The sequence below is a fragment of the Phycodurus eques genome, chromosome 2 (genome assembly GCF_024500275.1).
Source record: "Phycodurus eques isolate BA_2022a chromosome 2, UOR_Pequ_1.1, whole genome shotgun sequence".
NCBI lineage: Eukaryota > Metazoa > Chordata > Actinopteri > Syngnathiformes > Syngnathidae > Phycodurus > Phycodurus eques.
Window position 1 is genome coordinate 28,375,556 of NC_084526.1, and position 22,766 is coordinate 28,398,321.

Consider the following 22,766-nt stretch of genomic DNA (forward strand, 5'->3'; position numbering starts at 1 on the left):
CTCTCTTTAGGACTTCAGTGTGGGTCAGGCTTTGTGACTGCTGTATAATAGAGGCCAGGATTAGCGAGTTAAAATAATGAGCAGTAAAAGCAGATGGTTGTGGTAAGGAAACTTTTAAAGATCACTTTAAGAGGAAAACTTTATAAGAAAGGCCATTAAGGCATGACACACTCAATTGTTTGTCATGACTTCAGATTTTGAATGAAGCAAAGCAGACCAGACCAGACTTCCTCAGTCATGCATAACTTGACATGACAATGCCGAACCCATTTCACTTCTTGCTGCTATAATTGATAATAGTCCCATTACAATACTTAGGAGTGCTATGCCCCATTTAGGACAGTAATATTTAATTATTCTACTTAATTAGTAGTCTTGACAGTATATTTGTTAAGGTTGTAAGAGGGTTCTCTGAATAATTCCCTTTAGACTGATGCTCAGCAGCATAATGGCATCAGTCCTTTGACTAAAACGAATAATTCCTGCTGTTCACCAAGGGAGAAATCACCCTTGCTATTCAGTCTAACTGAATGGCACCCAGATTCATGTCTTCACTTTCTCACTGGCCTCATTTGATTATTCTCACTGAATAGCCATTTTTTGTTTGTCGATAATTACAGTATTTTTTTGTGTCTTGGAATCGGATACTTTTAATTTGCTTACACAAAGTACTGAAAAGTCAAATAATGAGCATTCTAAGTGCATATATTTTGTTCTCTCAGTTATGCAATGCATCATTAAAAACAATACTAATATTCAGCTTCATCACTCTGCCATACATATGCAAACCGGGATGGCAACAGCTGAGTCCATAAGGCTCGGGGACCAGAGTTTTGAGCTCAAAGAGTAATAGAGAATTTCCCTTGAGATAAGGTAGACAAGCTTTCGACATGCAGCATTAAAGATGCTATATTTAGAGACAAAACCATTATATTTTGCAGTGCATACATACACATTTCAAAGCAATTCGTTAAAGGGGTTTCGGTTCATTAATATAAGTAATTTTTTTCAGCACACACAATGCCCCACCCGCCCCCTGACTATTCTATGCAAAACTCAAAAGAAGCTTCACTATGACAAAAACAATTGAGCAGGAAAGTCCTTATCACACTTTCAGACAGGTAGATAGACCGCTGGTGCAAGGCTGCATATTTACATGAATTTATTCTCTCGTCAACCAATCCCCAGAGGACAAACCACATTTACACGCCTGAAAGACCTTAATTGTAGCAGTCCTGACAGTGAGCTGCAAATTGATATATACAACCACGCAAATAAATCCCTGTAAACAAATTACGTCAAATGAATGTGAACAACGGGCGAGCATTTCGTTCTTCCTCCAGGAGACTTGCTAAGCAATGTAAGGCAAAAGTTTAATGATATCAGGTGGAAAGTTCAACTGAATGATGCAATTGATTGGTTGGCACAAGGAGGATAGACAAACTTCCTTTTCTGAACATTACATCACCAGTGTTCATATTTATATAGACCTGTCATGGGTCAAAGGAAAGAGCTATTAGGTGTGTGTGTGTGTGTGTGTGTGTGTGTGTGTGCGTGTGTGTGCGTAGGTGTGCGTGTAGGAGTGCGCTCGTGGATGTGTGTGTGTGTCAACTTCAAACTCCCTTTTCAAAGTAAAGTAAGTTACTTGCCAATATTTGTTTATTCAGATCTGTAAAATGTAGGATAATTCTAGTGTGAGTGGTTTGTTTTCAACACAATATCAATATGCTTATAGAGTAAATACCCTTGTGCTCTTTTTGGTCAATGGTGCTTTTTTTAATTATTTGGTTCAGGGAACGTGGTTTGCGTTCCCAGTCACTGGCCGTGTGAATGGTTATCTCTCTCTAAATGCCCTACCTGGACTGCACCCCGTATTCACAGAAAAAAAACTTAATTGGTTGAAATTCTTGCTGATTTATTAGAGAAGAAAAACTGAAATATCACACAGCCATAAGTATTCAGACCCTTTGCTGTGACATTCATATATTTAACTCGGGCATTGTCCATTTCTTCTGATCATCCTTGAGCTGCTTCAACACCTTCATTGGAGTCCAGCTGTGTTTGATTATACTGATTGGCCTTGATTAAGAAAGCCACACACCTGTCTATATAAGACCTTACAGCTCACAGTGGCTGTCAGAGCAAATGAGAATCATGAGGTCAAAGGAACTGCCTGAAGAGCTAAGAGACAGAATTGTGGCAAGGTTACAAAAAAATTCTGCTGTATTTAAGGTCCCTAAGAGCACAGTGTAGCGTTTATTGGGGGACATCAAATTGTGCGTAATTTAGAAGAAAACGATGAGATGGAAGCGGCGCCTGAGTCACGTCCGGGTTATCGTAATTTTAAATTACAGCGTTATAAATCAAGATATTTGATAGATATGAGGAGCACCACGTCATATTTTTACAAGTTTAACTTGAGGCGAAATGACGACAAACCTTTATAATTAGTCTCTTAACGGAAGGTGGCTACATTTTAGGAACTTTGAGTTCTCGACTTTCTAGAGGTTTCGTTCCAAACCCAAACACACATATAATCAATGCCAGTGGTGAATTTTAGAGAAAATTTAATAATAAAAAGGGGTTTCTACAGGATAAAACACAAACACAAAACAAACAAGGTATCTACGAACATTGGCAAAGGAAGGGATTTGTGATGTGAAATGAGCAGAATGGGCGTGTAGTGAATGCATATAGCTGAGGACTCCTGGTCTCATTATATGCACTAATCCGTACTTTTAGTAGACCGCAATGTTGGACTTATGTGTCTGGAACACGTTTGAAGCTGGCGAGTCAGGCTTCCGAGTGTTCGGCCGGCCCAGTCCGCAGCGTGAGCAGGTGGATTCGACAGAAGGGAGGGAGGAGAAACAGGAGGCCGACGAGTTCTCAGGCAGGACGTCTCTCGGGTGACGTTCATAGCGGGTGCATTGCGTCCGCCTCCGTTCCCTCAGACTGAGTTCGGGCCCCCAAGCAGGGTGGCTTGAAGTGCTTGCAGGAAGCGGCAGCCGGGGATCGTCCGATGTGTCCTTGTCACCTCGGGTGAGGTGGGCGTCCTGCCTGGCGCAGTTGTCGGCGATTTGGTCGGAGTGAACAAAAAGGCTTCTGCACCAAGACTCCAAAAACTTCTCTACTTCTCCCAGCTCCGGCCCCTTTTATGGCCAGAGCGGGTCAAACAGGGGGGGTTTATCCCCCTTTCTCCCCTCCTTTTCTACCACCTTCACGAACACCAAGGGGCTGGACTGCCTTCTGGGGTTATTTTTCTATTCTATGATTATTTTGTGGTTTAAAACCAGTGGAATAAATATATATATTTATATTTATATTTGTATATATATATAGACGTGTGGTAGGTTAATTGACCACTCTAAATTGCCCGTAGGTGTGAATGTGAGTGCGAATGGTTGTTTGTTTGTATGTGCGCCCTGCGATTGGCTGGCAATCAGTTCAGGGTGTACCCCGCCTCCTGCCCGATGATAGCTGAGATAGGCTCCAACACGCCAAATCGTTTCCGTTTTGTTATTTAAACCAAACAAAATTACAAATCAATAATACCATTGCAGCATTATCATGTATGGTGGCCGACTGGTTAGAGCGTCAGCTTCACAGTTCTGAGGACCTGGGTTCAATCCCCGGCCCCGCCTGTGTGGAGTTTGCATGTTCTACCCGTGCCTGCGTGGGTTTTCTCCGGGCACTCCGGTTTCCTCCCACATCCCAAAAACTTGCATTAATTGGAGACTCTAAATTGCCCGTAGGCATGACTGTGAGTGCGAATGGTTGTTTGTTTCTGTGTGCCCTGCGATTGGCTGGCAACCAGTTCAGGGTGTACCCTGCCTCCTGACCGATGACAGCTGGGATAGGCTCCAGCACGCCCCGCGACCCTAGTGATGAGAAGCGGCAAAGAAAATGGATGGATGGATGGTTTTATCTTTTGTGTACAAGAGGTAGTGAAAAGTTGGTTCAGCCTCAGGAGCTCATCAACCCGACAGTGCATTTAACATCACTGTACAAATTAAGCCTATAAGGCTCTACCATGCAAAACAAAAGCCCTAGCATCTTGCTCAAGTACATAAAACGTTAGAAGCTACTTTTTCTGGTATCATGTTCTGATTTTGTAAAAGTAAAAAAAAAGGAAAAAAGTGGGGAGTGGGGGTTTGTTTGGTTTGAAAAGATGTTACCTGAGCAATATGTGGAAGCTGCTTTATGTTCCTGTCTTTCATCTTACGTCCTTCCACTTGAATACAAGTGGGTATCTTTACATTGTCTAAAATGTTTTACTACATATATTTTTAATTTGTAATAGTGGGTCAGGAAGATTGCTTCCCATTACAGAGCTTTGGGATTTTATATTTGTGCTTTCAAGGTTTAATATTTGCAACATACATACAATGTGAACTTGTACTTGTCTTGCTAGTTCAAGGGCAACTTGGACTGAGAAAAAACATAACAGACCTTGAGACTATATATTTTTTATTTTCTTTCACTCATGTCACTGAGTGTTTCTCTTCCACCTAACTGGCAGAGCAAAACACGGCCCATGGTTCTCTATTCCCTTGATAGGGGCCCTCACTGACCCCCCAGCAGTAATTTTAGACTTCATGTCAGCTGTGCCAGAGAGCCAGACCCAGCTAATTCAAGGTCATTCTATTTTTTATCATTTTATTATAGAGAATGGAAGCCAACCTTGTCTCGGGCACTGTGCCATGTTGGCAACAGCTGAACAACTGCATTATACGGTATTTCTGTAATTATTTTGCCAGTGTCTCTAAGCGTCTGTTTTCCATATGCTCATTTTCTGTTACGGTTTAATAATAATACAATATTCAAGTGGTAATTATAAAGGTTACACTTGTTTCTCATCAGAACAAAATGATGCCAAATGTCCCTTTTGTGTTTGAAATGTGAGCACAGGGCTGCCTTGGAGAGAAACAAGACAGACTGCATGATACACGAAATTTTCAGCCTTTAGATACTTATTGGGATTGTGAAGATACACATATTTCAATTAGTATTAGTTTCCTCCCTCAGAAAAGGAGGTCTACCGCCTGGTATGGATTCAGACATGCATGGGTGAGGGCATGTTAGATGTTTATGCAGCAGGTGTCACATGACTTTCATGGTCATGTGTGATTAGAAGAGTAAGGTAAATCACACGGGATTTGTTTGGACAGCTTTAGTGATTTTCAACAGTCAAGTGGATACAATCTCACTATTGACAGGAGTATGATGTGGAGACCAGGTCAATGGGTACGGTGACACTTTGATGGAACAGACCAGCATGCATGATCAAAAATGGTAGCTTGAATAACTAGAATTGCACGCAGAGGAGTGCAGATGGCACTCAGTACGAATACAAATCCCACTTTGGAACAGCACCAAATAGTATAAGGTCATAGGTGGACACCTTTTTCACATATCAGGATTTTGCCTTTAGGATTCATCCACTATTCACTGAAAAATAAAAGAAAATTGTCAAAGAGGGCCGTGCACACATTTGCACCAACAATAAAGGAATGCACTAATTTGCAGCTTTTCTTTGGACCTATGGACAAAATATAACGGGTTCTCCTTTGGCCCATGCCCATCGCACCACAATATTTTGGGTAGCAACGGAAATATAATGTTCTTGTTGGAGGCCATCATGAATAGCAATGTAATATAAAGTAATTTAAAAAAAATAGTAATATGAGTTCAGTTACACCAATATGTCAATTACAAATTAGACCTTGATCCTACAATATCTGTTAAGAATAACTACATACTTACTGTGTGTGGGCCAGATGTGGCAATGAGAGTAAATTAATCCTCCAAAGTTGAGTTGAGCACTCTTTGTTTGTCGACAGTAAATCTGCTTCAGGTTTTTTCACAAACATTGTGGTGGGATGAGACACATGCAATGAAAGATGCTTTTAGTCCAGTTTCAGATAAAGACGTAGTTTCATTTCACGTTTCAAATGGATTAATTTCTTTAACATTGTACTTAATGTTCCAGTAAATACTTCGCATATGAAATTGTAATAACATAATTCAGGTTTATGCATGAGATGGGTGTCTTAAAGCTTGAACATTTTACCTTCATTTACATTTGTGCTCCCATAAATGTGATTGTAGTTCATATATTCAATTTTAATAACAGATATACCATGGTTGAGCTAAATTTCCATTTAGTGATTTTTTTTGTGTCTCTTTCTTCTGAGATGTCTTCTAGAACATTATGAATGATTGATGTTGACTTGTCATGTTTGCAAAGCCAACATGGTTAAAGTTTACTCACAACTTTTCAAGATCGATTTCCTCCTCCTCAGTTCCAAAGGATCACATCATTAGATTTGCCTGGTTAGGTGACACCTACACGTCTGATGGGTGATGGATGTTTTATGTGTAGAGACTAAATGAAAATCCCACACACACTTCCACACATCTGTCTGTCACATGCACACTCACAACTCTGATATTCCTCGCTATCATCTTCTATCAAAGAGGCAAAATAACCTCAGAGCCAATGACAAACTTTGACAGATGGCTTGTCTCCAAGCACCTTTGAGAAGATGGAACTGACAGACTCCTTCACCTTTTTCTCTAAGCACTGGGCTCTACAAAGTCACTATAAGTGATATACAGTAGGACATGGCTGGGTTGTAAGTCATGCTCCTTCCGTTTCCTCCAGATTGTGAGGGCCTCCGTCGATCACTGTCAGTCACGTCTCTCTTTTTTCTTCTGTTTGTCTCGCACGCTCTATGAGCCTTGCCTCTTTGCTCATTCACCCAAAGGTCACTCTTCCATACTTCCATCCTTAAAATTTCCACCCTCCACCATTGGGGCACACTACACATATCTGTAACAGTGTACAGATGGCTTGTAATCTGGCCGGAGGTCGTGATGAATCCTAGCCAATGCCCTGACCGACGGGCACCTCACTCCGTCTGTCAGTGAATCTCCGCAAGCGTGGCCTAAAATGAGCTATTCATCTAAATGTCCAGACATTTGGCTTTTCTTGGCAAGTAAAGCGTTTCTATTTTGCCCCAAGTATCTAAATCCATACACTTGGTTCAAATAGACTGATGAATATGCGCTCAAACTGAATGCAAACACACAGGTGTACACATAGATCTGGACCATTTTGTGAGCTAGTTTGTATTAATGTTTGAAATGATCGGTGGATGGTTTAGTCCAAAAACACTAAGTGATAACAATATTATATACCAATCCGGATTGAACGAGTCCGTGACATCACAGGCATGCGCACAAAACAGGATGTCACATTGTGCATGCGAACAAACAGGAGGCAATGTGTTTACACAAGTAAATCCGACCCCTCGCACAGGTCTCGTCATGACAAATTTGTGGCAATTTCTTGGATTTTATGCAACCAGAACCAACATTTCCTTTTATTTATCAGTTCTAAGGCATCCTCTTTCCGCCACGGACTGTTTTCTGCTCCTTCGTCAGCCTTTGCTTTTGTGGAGTGTCTGTTCTGTTGAGCAATTGTTACGTTTGTCGCCTTCTGATGATGTATAGGTCGGATGAATGCGACTTGAGCATTCATCTGCGCTCGCATTGAATATATATATGATTTATAGCCACATAGGAAATGCAAAATACCAATACTATATCCATGTGAGGTACAGGTATTATTTTGTCAGCTTGTAGTCGCCATCCTTACGTTCTACAGTGTCGTGTCTGTGAGATTGAATCTGTGTGTGTCTTTAAAAGGCAGGCCTGGTCTTTTGAGTGATATGAAAGTCAGAGAATGATAATGTAGTGGGCTGACTGTTGGCTAAACATTAGCTACTCTGGTTGTTCAGTGACGCGTTATTATGAATCCCACTAGGCATGGTCTTTTTTTTTTTTTTTTTGTCCTTGTCCAAAATAAAAAGTTTTTTATGGTTAGGTTTAGGGTTGGGGTGGGGTTAAGGCAGTTTAGAATGGGTTAGGGTTAGGATTAGGGTGATTTACGGTTAGTGGGATTCATATCAACGCCCCCACATTTAAGTCACATATTTCTTTTATGTCTGGAAGCACTAGGGCGTGTTCTACTGTGATATAGCAGGCAATTATATTGCAGCAGCACATGTCCTGCAGCCAGTAACATTAGAGTGGGGTGTGTCCTGCCTGGAACCCAAGTGGGATTCTTAATAATGCTTTATGATGGCATCAGTTGAGGACATCAGCAGGTCATTTAAGAATGTGCTTGTGGTTACTGCACAGTAATCCCTCGCTATATCACGGTTCATTAATTGCGGATTCAGTGCATTGCGGATTTTTTTAATGGTCAGTGTAGTACAATTACTCACTTGCACATCTTTGATAAGTCAGCTTTATCGGCTAATTGATTTAAATGTGACAGAAATGACTCACGAATGATCAATTGGGCTCTTTTTCTTAGCAGAAAATAAATGTTATTGAGTACCTTACCCATTTAAAACACAACCACAGTCAGAATTTTAAGAAATCAATTCACAAATATCAACCTTAGCCCAACAAATAGTTAATGTATACACTCATAACAATATCGACAGGAACAAATGCAAATGAAGAGCAACTTTAAGCTTGAATTTCAACAAAAACATTGTCATTGTCAATGTCATTTAAAACGTCACCACAAGGAATTCTGGGTACCTATCATGCTTTTTGCTGTCTACAGTGCCAGGATTGTGAGTGTGAGGAATGCTCCAAATGGTTAACCCAGGAAATCACTTGTTCACACCACATCCGCATGGGCTGTTGTTGACGTCTTTTAAGCAGGGCATGTCCAATAGGGTTGTGCTTGTGTGTGTGGATCGTAACCTCAAGTAGACAAATAAAATACCTGCACCTCTCTCGAAGGCAGCGTTGGGAAAGTTCATTTTCTACATGAACTAGTTCAAAGTTCAGCTCACCATTCCAAAAATGAGCTCATAGCTCATAATTAAAAATTTAGAACAAAGTTCACCATTCAAAACATTTACTACTTCATAGTTCTTTTTTGTTTTTCTCAATATGTTGTTGACGGGCTAGTCCCCTTGAAATACTGGCATTTCATTTTCCCATTGTTGCCACCCATTCAGTCCACACTAGTAGCCAGCTGTAGTTTTCACCCTACAATCTCAAAAACATGAAAAACATGTTGCTTGAATGGTCTTTTTTAAAATGAGGACTTAAAACAAAAACAGGACTTTTGGCCTTAATGTGCAGAAACACACAACACAGTCTGACAGGAACGATGGTGAAAAGATATTAATAACTTTGCATTCTTCGCAGCTCTGGCTGACTATATTATAAAATATTTTCTCTATTCTTCTTTTACCAAACAAAATAAATTCCATATCATGACAGTGTGATCGTACAGAGTTTTAACTCAAGCATTCTGATACATACAGAATAATAATTTTCTTAGTAATACATTTTTACAATTATGTACTATATTACAAAAGAACCACCGAACACATTCACTCCCATTTACGCAGTGTGCCTGAACGCACCTCACATTCTCACGGAGCTGCAAACGTGCCTGCAGTGAACCATACAGCGTTTATCCTCCGATGTATAAAGGCTCCTATATAGTGTGTTCAGACGGGTTTGTCTTGGAAGACCCTAACAAAACCTGGCACTCTTGAATGAAAATGAACTTTTGTTCATAAACAGTTCTTTGACGCCAGAATGAACGTGTTCTCAATTACATTCATCAGGCAGAAATGAAAAGTTCAGCCTCACGTTCGCATAAAATATGAACTAGTTAATGAACTTTTGTTCATTGAACTCATTCAGATACAACAGTGCTCTAAAGTGCAGTTTCACAAATTGGCAATGAAATGCATGTATAAAACGCATACCTTTATGTCGTAACATGATAAATGGTTGGTACTTTGCAGATTTCATTTATTGCGGGGGTTTTCTGCAATCTAACCCCAGTGATAAACAAGGCTTGATTGTAATTTGTTACCGTTTGCTCAATAAAGCGATTGAAGGTTCACCGGCAGTTGTGTCTAAATATCCTCTATCCCAAACACCTGTGAATGGATTCCAACTCGTACTAACTGGCAGTGGGAGGCGTTATCAAATTAGCTGGCAATGTTAACTTTATCATAGATGTGCAGTTGTGTAACTTAAGACAGTTGTACTTTGCAATAGGCACATTTCACTTCATTTATTACAGAAGTGTGAAATGATCCCAAACTTTGAACATTTTGTCTTTTATGCATTCTTTCCTTCCAGCTTGCGCTTATTGCTATGAAAAATGAAAAAAAAATAAAAATAAATAAATCGCTGCAAAATCACACGATTTAGCAAATAATCTGAAATATTTGTACGACAAAAATATCTGTGATGCCACAAAATTTTAACCTCGATAATAGCAAGGGATGCCTGTATAGTATCTTTGTTTATAATCGCATCACTATTAATGCATCATTCACACTGCTGTTTCTTTTACTCATTATCCTGCCCTGAGTCATGGTTGGTTATGTCCCATCCCCCCAAAAACTATCTTGTTGTAATGTAGTCACCTAAAAGCCTCCTTAAGCCCCTATTCCCTTTCTCTTAGTATTCATCAACATGTGACATCACTGACCTTCACTGGATGCTGTTTCCATTAGTTTGACAAATTTGGCGTGTCAAAGCAACTTTGTTGACATGCAGGTGTAGAATCACCACTGAATGGATTCCGCATAATGAAAATGCCAGAAGAAGTGATGGTGTCTGTTCAGATTGGCAATTAGGTTCAGCAAAGGGTCACTATTTTCCGCCAGTTTTTTTTAGAAAACAACATATTCAGGTGCGAGATGATATATGTGTATTGCCTGCCTTTGCCAACATCCGTCTAGTGGTTTGCTGTTTTTTAAGGTCCTTGTAAAGTGAAAAAAATATATATACCTTGTAAATTTGACAAACCACTGGGATGTTAACAACCCTGCCAAATTTCAATGATTAAAAAAAATTGCCAAGTACATAAAAAGAGGCTTCAAATCGTAAAAAACAAACAAATCCCCTTTCTAATGTTGTGGGTCTGCTTGCTAAATGCGATGAAACCATGCCCCACTCAACTGTCAACTGTCAATCAAATACCACAAATCTTTCTTATGCCTTCACATCCTCATGTTTGGGCCACAGAAATATACTGACTTAAAGAGTCCAGTGGCTGGAATACATGCCACTGACCCGAAGCGGCGCAAACCACCAGCTAGTTTGCGAGCTATCAAGTATCAGCTATCATCCTCGGAGCTGACACCACAAACGGGCAATGGGCCAGACATGGCGTCACCTCCTCACTTGGTGTTGTGTCGGTGAGTGGGTCCACACAACAGAGACACTTAGGGGAACGTTAACCATTTATTAAACACAACAGAACATGTCATTCAGCCTGTGGCTCACGCGACGACAGACATTTGTGAATATTACTTTCTGCTAATTATACTACCAACAGTACATTCCGTTCCAACCTATTATGGTGCCTGAATGAAACAAAATACATAACACTTGGTGCTTTAAATAATGACACCAAACTGTTCTGTAAATTGTGGTATCCAGAGAACATCCATTTTTCGAGGCATAGACATAGTAAGATAGCTAGCTAACTGCACGCTGTAGTGGTACAAATGCACCACGTAACTACAACCCCAATTCCAATGAAGTTGGGACGTTGTGTTAAACATCAATAAAAACAGAATACAATGATTTGCAAATCATGATCAACCTATATTTAATTGAATACACTACAAAGACAAGATATTTAATGTTCAAACTGATAAACTTTATTGTTTTTAGCAAATAATCATAAAGACTGAGAAAGTTGAGGAATCCTCATCAAATACCTGTTTGGAACATCCCACAGGTGAACAGGCTAATTGGGAACAGGTGGGTGCCATGATTGGGTATAATAGGAGCTTCCCTAAATTGCTCAGTCATTCACAAGCAAAGATGGGGCGAGGTTCACCTTTGTGAACAAGTAGGTGAGAAAATAGTCCAACAGTTTAAGGACAATGTGTAGAAACATTAACTTATAGTGGTTGTAATGACATTACAAAATGTTATATATTTTTTGCCATTTTAGTCTAGCATTCAGAGGAAAGCATCAGTTCCATCACAGCACAAAAAGGTGTTTTTCAAAGTAAATTACCAGCATAACCCATGTTTTCAAAACATTTAATGAAATTTCACACATAGATGCACCCAAATGAATAACTGTACTTATTTTAAGCATTTAAAAGATAATAATTTTCTCATCATCGAGATGACAAATACCTTTTTACTATCTTATTGAAGACGTTCAGTCAAGTTTTTACATGACAGAATCATGAGTTTTCCAATCCCAGACATGAATTGTAACCATAACTGCATAATTTTCAAAACTCCTAAATATTATTCGTGTAGCTGTGTTATTATTACTTTTGTGTAAAAAAATGTGTTGTGGTGGACAGTCCCCAAAGCACAGCTATCAGAGCCAACATCCTGTATAATGCCTGGATACGGATCCCCATCGTATGTGACCACACACCATTTTCCAATCAGCCCCTCATGAAGGTTTGCAATGGGCTGAGCTGTGGTGATAGGTGGGCCTGCTTTGCTTCATCTGTTCTTTGGTTTTGAGCTGAGGGGAACTGTCCATTTCTACTTTCTTCTTAAGCCGCTCACACCTTTTCTTGTATTTTCCCACCTTCTGTAAAGCATCTTCAAGCTTCATAGTTGTTGCATTAAGATCTCTGTAGACCCTTGCCCTCGTCTTTGCAACCTTTTTCCTCCCTCTTTTCTGTGTATAGTTTTTGGGTTCAGGCAGTTGAGGTGTATCAGGTGGTTCGGTGGGGCTGGAGTTGCCCAGTGAGACATAATGCGGGTCAACACCAATGTCCTCTGGTGACAGTGGTGGTGTAGTTACAGCCATAAAACTCCTAACTTCAGCCAGTGTTTTCATTTTTTTGCGTCTGTTTTGTTGAGCTGTTCGCCAGTCTTCTAACTTTTCTTTTCTCCCCGTGTGTCAATTCAGTGACAGATTTGACAACACCTTGTTCATTTTTTTCAGGTATCTTTCTCCGTCTTTTCTGAGAAACTCTTGGTATTTAAGCGGATCTGATTTGATCCTTTCGCTATATCCTTTTGATCTCTCTGCTGTGGACGTGCGTGCCAGCTAAAAAAACAGATGGTATCACATTTAAGTATCTATTCCTTCTTGTAGTTTGTGTATATACAAAGTATGAAATAGTGTAGTCTTTTGCATAATTGAATACACAGTATTTTAAGTCATATAAGCCAAATAAATGCATTTATAACACTAATATTGTCATTTCCATCACAACATGTCTTTTCCATCACAATAAATGAAGTGAATGGAAATGACTGTTGTGCAAAATGACAACGTTTAGCATTTCTTTTAAAATCTCATGACATATTAGCATGCTTATCTCTGTTTTAGAGTTAGCATGAAGTATACTCAAAATACACAACATAAAATGTTATTTTTTTTTTCATTATTTGTACATTCAAGGGAAATATGAGGTGTTTGGAAATGACAACCAATAAACCTACTCTTGGTTTTGCAAAACATTACCTTGATTTTTATTCTTGTTTCCCTTCCTTCCATGGAGCTAACACTGCTATCCTGCCATGAGTTCTCCTGTCACATGACAACTGATGTGGTTGCAAGTAGACAAAGGTTAAAAAAAAAAAAAAAAGTTAAAAGTTACATTTTGTGGTGGGTGGTGGAAATGACAGTGATCCCTAGAAACAGGTGTTCCTTTTATGAAAAATAAATAAAAGACTAATATATCTTTCAAGCACATGATATTTTTAATTAAAATAAGCAATTTCTGTGTCATTTGTCAATAAAGTTACTGTTGAATCAAATTTAATTTCAGTCTTATGAGGGACTGAGAGTCCAAAACCTGGCCAAGGGACAAAGGACATGTAGCAAAAACACTCAATATAAAACCATATTTTATATAATAAAAATAGTAATTTATCAATCATAAATTTTTTTGTAACTTCGGCTTTGTGTCTAGTAAGTGCAGCATGAATAAAAAAATTACCATTATGTTTCAGTCACTCATTTTCCATACCGCTTATCCTCACTAGGGTCGCGAGCATGCTGGAGCCTATCCCAGCTGACTCTGGGCGAGAGGCGGGGTACACCCTGAACTGGTCGCCAGCCAATCGGCGTTATAATTGCCCTGAAAATAAATAAATGAATAAATAAATAGAACTGAATTTCATGAAAAAGTGTGAATAAGCAGGAAAAAATATATAAAATATATTTGGGTGAATATTTTTTATTTTTAAAAAGCAAATCAGTACGGGTGCAGAACCACAAACATGCAGAGGTCCACTGTAATTACATCTGTTTTAAAGTAGTCAACATAGATTTTTGTGTAGGAAGATTGTGTGTATGCATCAAACAAAGGGTCAAAGTGTGAGTGAAAGTATCCTAAAGAATTTCTTTACTTTTTGTCATTAGATTGTTAGCAAGTGTCTCCAAATGTCCATTAAAATATCTGTCCGTCTCAAAATTACTACTGAAGACAATCCCAAAGGCAGTCGATAGACAGCAAAGGGCAAGGTCGTGTCTCTATCCCAATGCCTCTTTTTCCTTCAAGCACACTCTTGATCTAAACTCAGAAAGACAGTGCAAACAGCTTCCTCAGATCTGAGCCTGGATGTGCATGTGTCTTGTTACCAGATATGGAATTTGATGTTTTTTTTAAGTATGTGCTCAGCCCATAGCATGTAAAATATATATTCTATATCCATGAAGGACAAGGCACGCTTTGTATATAAAAAGAGCTTTTCAAAATCACAGTCAGAACAACAGTGAAAAATACCCTTTCCATTGCTACTAACAGCATCCATCATGAGGACATGCCTCTGCAGTTTAGTTCCACCTCGATTCTTTATGAGAAAAGATTGGACCTTCAAGGACCCCTGATAGTATTTCCAAAATATATTAAGTTTGTATTCTGTCACACTTACAACCTGTAGCTGCCAACAGGTAGCCTTTGCAGCTAGAATGGCTCTAAACACATGAAACAGCACACATTATTTTTAAGTATCAACTAGTTTTAGGACAAGACATAACATGTGCTTACTAAGGTATTTCCTCATCAGCTTTTAGTCTCCTAGGTTAGATTTCTGCACAGCCTCCTTAATGACTAAATACAGTGGAACCTGGTCTTAAATCTCAAAATTTGGAGTCCAACCAGAATAAATGTTGCACACATCATGGAATCATTTTGTCAAAAAACAATACATCAGCCGACCTCGCTCGACATAGATAGATAGATAGATAGATAGATAGATAGATAGATAGATAGATAGATAGATAGATAGATAGATAGATAGATAGATAGATAGATAGATAGATAGATAGATAGATAGATAGATAGATAGATAGATAGATAGATGGACGGATGGCTGGACAGATAGATAGATAGATAGATAGATAGATAGATAGATAGATAGATAGATAGATAGATAGATAGATAGATAGATAGATAGATAGTAGACTTTACACCGATTTTATCGGGCTGATCAGTATCGGCCGATATTTAGCATTTTATGCTGATCGGCTGATCGGCTTTAATGTTATAATTCGGCAATCCGATCAATGATGTCATTGATCGCCTCCGCAAAAGACATTTACTCCGCGTCGCCATCGTGGACAGTATATCGTCCGCGTCTTTTGACGTATTATTGGAAATATCTGACGGCTAGTAAATTTATTTAAAAAGAACTTAAACTCGGCGGTGTGGAACAGACAACACGTCTGAGACAGACAACACGCAATGCCTGGATCAGACTACAAGAGTAGTTGCTCTCTCACGATTGCACCATGACAGACTACTGCAGTAAAATCTTGTATTCCGATACCACCGCATCCCGTTTTTTTTTTACGATAATTGGGCTTTATCTTGTCAACTCAAATGTGACTGGATACACTCGTTACCGTGGCGACGACAACAAGAGTGGAGCGCGCCGACTTTGTATTATAGGACAGGAGAGGACATTCATTTTAGGCTTGCTTGAGGTATGTTCCGGTACTTTGAATATGATCTGGCTCGCAAACAGGCAACAAAACGTTATGTAGCCTAGCAAGCTAGTTGTACCACGAACGGTTGGACGTAAACATGCCGCCATTCTGTCGAATCATGCTCTAAAGTTTCGGTGTGGGTGAAGTAATTTAATTAAAAATAAAGTAATTTAGTTCTCCCCGTGCCTGCGTGGGTTTTCTCCGGGCACTCCGGTTTCCTCACACATCCCAAAAACATGCATAAATTGGAGACTCTAAATTGCCCGTAGGTGTGGCTGTGAGTGCGAATGGTTGTCTGTTTGTATGTGCCCTGCGATTGGCTGGTAACCAGTTCAGGGTGTACCCCGCCTCCTGCCCAATGACAGCTGGGATAGGCTCCAGCACGCCCGCGACCCTAGTGAGGAGAAGCGGCTCAGAAAATGGATGGATGGATAAAGTAATTTAATAACAGTGAGTTAGCACCCATTATTTCTGTCATGTAATGTTGGTTTGACCTGACTGATTAGAATACACGATCTGAATAGAGCAGTGATTTCCAACCTTTATGGCGCCAAGGAACATATTTTACAATTTAAAAATCTCATGGAACACCAACAAACAAAAATGTCACTGAAAGTGGATACATTAATTACTGTATGTACTTCCTGCCATCTAATAGAAGACCATTCATTTGTTCTGTCTGTCACTATGACTCACTGGCATAAATAGATGAACAAAGATACATTATTTATTGAAAATATAATTTTCTGAGCAATTAAGTCCAGAATTATATACAGTAAATGAACAGGTCATTTAAATAGGCACATTCCTCCATCTTATGATCGGATTGGTGATCGGTTATCGTTTTTTTCAACTCGCTAATTGGTGATCGGTGATCGACCCCAAAAATCCTGGTCGTGTAAAGCCTCATAGATAGATACAACCCCAATTCCAATGAAGTTGGGATGTTGTGTTAACATGAATAAAAACAGAATACAACCTATATCTAATTGAATGCACTACAAAGATAAGATAGTTGATGTTCAAATTGATAAACTTTATCGTTTTTAGCAAATAATCATTAACTTAGAATTTTATGGCTGAAACACATTCACAATGGCAAACCACAATGTGGTTTGCCATTGTCTTGGTCAAATAAGCAGGGGCGTCCCTGAAAAAGACATTGCTTGGATGGCAGCATATGTTTCTCCAAAACCTGTATGTACCTTTCAGCATTAATGGTGCCTTCACAGAAGTTACCCATGCCATTGGCACTGACACATCCCTTTACCATCACAGATGCAGGCTTTTGAACTTTGCGTCCATAACAATCCGGATGGTTGTTTTCCTCTTTGGATAGATAGATAGATAGATAGATAGATAGATAGATAGATAGATAGATAGATAGATAGATAGATAGATAGATAGATAGATAGATAGATAGATAGATAGATAGATAGATAGATAGATAGATAGATAGATAGATAGATAGATAGATAGATAGATAGATAGATAGATAGATAGATAGATAGATAGATAGATAGATAGATAGATAGATAGATAGATAGATAGATAGATAGATAGATAGATAGATAGATAGATAGATAGCAGGACACGACGTCCACAATTTCCAAAAACAATTGAAATGTGGACTCATCGGACCACAGAACACTTTTCCACTTTGCATCAGTCCATCTTAGATGAGCTCGGGCCCAGAGAAGCCGGCGCCGTTTCTGGGTGTTGTTGTTGATAAATGGCTTTTGCTTTGCATCGTAGAGTTTCAAGTTGCACTTACAGATGTAGCACCGAACTGTATTTACTGACATTGGTTTTCTGAAGTGTTTCTTATGTGGTGATATCCTTTACACATTGATGTCGGTTTTTGATGCAGTGCCGCTTGATGGATTGAAGGTCACGGGCATTCAATGTTGGTTTTCGGCGTTTCATTCAGTGATTTCTCCAGTTTCTCTTAACCTTTTGATGATATTATGGGCCGTAGATGATGGAATCCCTAAATTCCTTGCTAATGTACATTGAGGAACATTGTCCTTAAACTGTTCGACTATTTTCTCACACACTTGTTCACAAAGAGATGAACCTCGCCCCATCTTTGCTTGTGAATGATTGCTTTTATACCCAATCATGGCACCCACCTGTTCCCAATTAGCCTGTTCACCTGTGGGATGTTCCAAACAGCTGTTTGATGAGCATTCCTCAACTTCCTCAGTCTTTTTTGCCACCTGTCCCAGCTTTTTTGGAATGTGTTGCAGCCATAAAATTCTAAGTTAATGATTATTTGCTAAAAACAATAAAGTTTATCAGTTTGAACATTAAATATCTTGTCTTTGTAGTGTATTCAATTAAATATAGGTTGAACATGATTTGCAAATCATTGTATTCTGTTTTTATATATGTTTAATACAACGTCCCAACTTCATTGGAATTGGGGTTGTCGATAGATTGATTGTTGGCATCCTTCTGCCTCAACAGACAATGGATTTCTCCACCAATACATGTTATGCTGGGTTGCAATGTCTTTGCTGACTATACAGTCCAATCCAAGATCTTAAGGTCTTTTTGCAGTAGTGAATGTTTGGATTACATTTGGTCTTGAGGCTTCTAGAGTTGCTCTTAGGTGGTTTTGCTCCTTTTTCATCGTCCGTTGCTTTTGCTGACAATGGCTCTCCATCTGTTGCAGTCAGCAGCGGCGTCTTCCCAGACAGTCTAGTCAAAATAACCTCCCTTCAAGTCTCTCTTGCAGACCACTTTTTAGTGGAGATGTTAGTTTTCGGCGTTGCCGCTTTGATGCAGTGATTTTTCCAGATTCTCTGAACCTTTTGATGATATTATAAACCGTAGAGGATTTTTGACATACTTGGCAAATAAAGATGATTCCGACTGATTCTGACTTCTTCGTCCAACCAGTGAAATACTTCGAGTGACAGTTGATTTTGTTTGTTTTACACTGCTGTTTGTCATCTGCACTGCTAATAATGACAGTAAATTCCCCCAAAATCCCTGCCGTATTTTTCAAAGGTCTAATGTTCATACGCTGCTCGTGAAAATGTCACGGATTCAAAGGTATGCATACATATGCCATTATCATCAACATCAAACCCAATTTCTGTATGCTTTATAGGCTAGTAGCAACTGTGTTTATTGTCTCAGGGTGTGTGCAGCTGATAGATGGCAACAAGCAGAAAATGGTGATTGTTCATGGCGTAATGCAGAGCCAGGTATCAGCAAACACATGGCACCTGTTGTTATCGAAAACACCACATTTTGTTTTGTATTCACATTTAGATGTTATTTCTCCTCTCTCATTCACACGCACACACACACACACACACACACATGCACACACACACACACACACACACACACACACGCCCACACACACACATGCACACACACACACACACACACACATGCCAACACACAGACACGCACAAACAAACACCGATGCATAATTTGTTAACCTATGCTGCGTTCAGTACTGAATGAAGAATATGTCTCCGGGGACCTCGTTTATCTGTGTACAGGTACGGTTATTGTAAACTCCAAAGCAGAGTGTGTGTTTTTGTGTAACCATGCACAGTTTTGTGTATGCTGCTAAAAGGCAATGTTTTTAGGTATTTTCTGGTATTTTTGTAGATGGTTTTGGCTAAAATATGGACTTTGGTAAAACACTATAAAACAGCTGCCACTGAGTATGTAATAAAATGTAATATGCCACATTGTTATTGGTACAAAATCTGGCTATTTTCAATTCTATTTGCAATATTGCAATATTCTTCTGTAAAGGATGCTCTTAGTCTTTTCCCTTTGTATCCCCCTCTCATCTTTTCCTCCGTGATCCATATCATTGCTCCCTAAAGAAGGAGGAAAGGTGACAAACAAACCTATTCATCATCAGCAGGCTCTTCTGGCTAAACTGTTATCCAAGCTGAACTCTCTAAACTTTTCCCTGTGGCCTATTGTTTACGGCTGCATACTCTAAATTTACACCCGCCGTTTGTTTTATGAAGTGTCCACAGAGGGCAAGAAAGGGATGCAGAGGCCCGGTGTCAGCATATTTCCCTGCACTGTCTCTATAGTTTAATGTATAGCTGAACAGAGCCTCTATTTGGGCCTTCCATCTCTATTTTTCATGTGCTATTGTTTTATACTAGCCAGTTTTAGAAATACAGCATGATCATATTACTTAGATCTCTGAGGGGGTCTTATTGTAAATGATTGGATGTTATTTACAAAGGCCACGAAGGAGGGAGTGGAATTGGATGACTTGGAGAAGGGAGCAGCTTGAGTAAACTGTGGCATTATGAGAGAGTACTGCCTCAAAGTTCTGCATTTAATGTAATTAACTCAAGCGGCTGTGAAATAGCTTTAATTTAAGGTACATTCATTATGTGTAATTGTTCCATTTATTTGTTGGGGTTCATTTTTTAGAGACACTAATAGCAAATGCAGATCATTAAAATTTTTTGTATTGCATGAACATTCAACTCAAAGTTCAGCAGCAGCATTAGTTATTATTTATTTACTCAAAAGTCATGCACGGAAATTGTCGCAAATATGTCAAATTGTCCTTGTGACATGTTGAATGAACTAATTTTTCTCTCACCGAGTTACACGATTGTAATCTGCTCAGATAATTCTATTTTGACCCAATGCCACTAGGTTTCATGCATTAATTATAATCATACATATTAATATATATGAATAATTATATACTGTATAATCATACATAATAATATATAGAGATTAATTCATCTGCAACTGTTTTTGTTTTCATTTCATAGTGTGTCTTGACGCACCAGTTTCTCAGTTGTATTAGATTTTTTTTTGTCCAGTCAGAGTTCAACTTCTATGTGTTGCCATGTTAATGTAATCTGCCCAGGCCTTTCAGAATCCCGAATGCTGATGTACGACACATAGACACTCTACTCTAAACAACTGCTGTCTTTTTTAAAGCCAAAGTAAACACTGGAGTTCAAAAACTGCTGTTATATTGTTAATATCCATATCTTTTTTTTAATCGGGTTCCGTTTACTTCAATCTATGGGAGGCACAAACCAGTGCAAACCGTAGGCCAGGCCCAAGCCCGGATAAATGCAGAGGGTTGCATCAGGAAGGGCATCCGGCTCAAACCTTTTGCGAAACAAATATGAGCGTTCATCCAAAGAATTCCATACTGGAGCCGTCGTGGCCTGGATTAACAACGCCTGCCAGCGGAGCCGTTAAACTGCAGGGCGCCGGTGGAGATTCAGCTACTGTGGGTCGAAGATGAAGAGAGGTAGAAAGCGGGTTCTTTGGCATAAAGAGAAGAGGAAAGCAAAGAGCCTAGAACTGAATTTGGGGACTTAAAATGTTGGGATGATGACAGGAAAAGCTTGGGAGTTGTTTAACATGATGATTAGGTGAAAGGTTGAAATATTGTGTGTCCAGGAGAGCAGGTGTAAAGGCAGTAAGGCTAGAAGTTTAGGGGCAGGGTTGAAATTATTTTACGATGGTGCAATTGGGATGAGAAATGGAGTAGGGGTGATTTTAAAGGAAGAGTTAGCTCAGAATGTCTCAGAGGTGAATATAGTATCAGATCACGTGATGAGGCTGACATGTTATGTAAAATTATGAGGCTGACATGTTATGTAAAATGAAATTAGTGGCTATGCCCCACAGGTAGGATGTGACCAAGAGGCAGACGAGAAATTCTGGAAGGAGCTGGATGAAGGAGTTCTGAGCATCCCAGACAGACAGAGAGTCATGATTGGTGCAGATTTTAACGGACATGTTGGTGAAGGAAACAGGAGTAATGAAGAAGTGATGGGTAAGGAACCTTGAGGCACAGACGGTTGTCGACTTTGCATGGAAATGGCTGTAGTGAACATTTTCTTCCAAAAGAGGCAGGAACATAGGGTGACCTACAAGAGCGGAGCAATAAGCAAGAAAGTGGATTACATTTTGTGCAGACGATGTAATCTGAAGGAGGTTGTTGACTGTAAAGTAGTGGTAAGGGAGAGTGTGGCTAGAAAGCATAAGATGGTGTGCAAAATGACTCTGGTGGTGGTGAGAAAGATGAAGAAGACAAAGGCAGAGCAGCGAGCCATGTGGTGAAGGCTGAAAAAGGAAGAGTGTTGTGCGCTTATCCTCACTAGGGCTGCTGGAGCCTACCCCAGCTATTCTCGGCCGGAGGCGGGGTACATCCTGAACCGGTCGCCAGCCAATCGCAGGGCACATAGAAACAAACAACCATTCACATTCACACCAACAGCCAATTTAGAGTTTCCCTCACAACATCCTTCAACCTTCTCTTTGGTCTTCGTCTAGCTCTCTTGCCTGGCAGCTCCATCCTCATCATCCTCTACCAATGTACTCACTATTTCTCCTCTGGACGTGTCCAAACCATCAAAGTCTGCTCTCTCTAACTTTGTCTCCAAGACATCAAACCTTGGCTGTCCCTCTGATGAGCTCATTTGTAATTTTATCCAACCTGGTCACTCCGAGAGCGAACCTCAACATCTTCATTTCCGCGACCTCCAGCTATGCTTCCTGTTGACTCTTCAGTGCCACTGTCTCTAATCCGTACATCATGGCTGGCCTCACCACTGTTTCATCAAGTTTGCCCTTCATCCGAGCAGAGACTCTTCTGTCACATAACCTCCATCTCTCTAACTGTTCCTCCACCTGCTCCCTGCTTTCACTGCAGATCACAATGTCATCAATGTCATCTGCATTCCTGTCTAACCTCATCTGTCAGCCTATCCATCACCACTCCAAACAGGAAGGGGCTCAGGGCTGA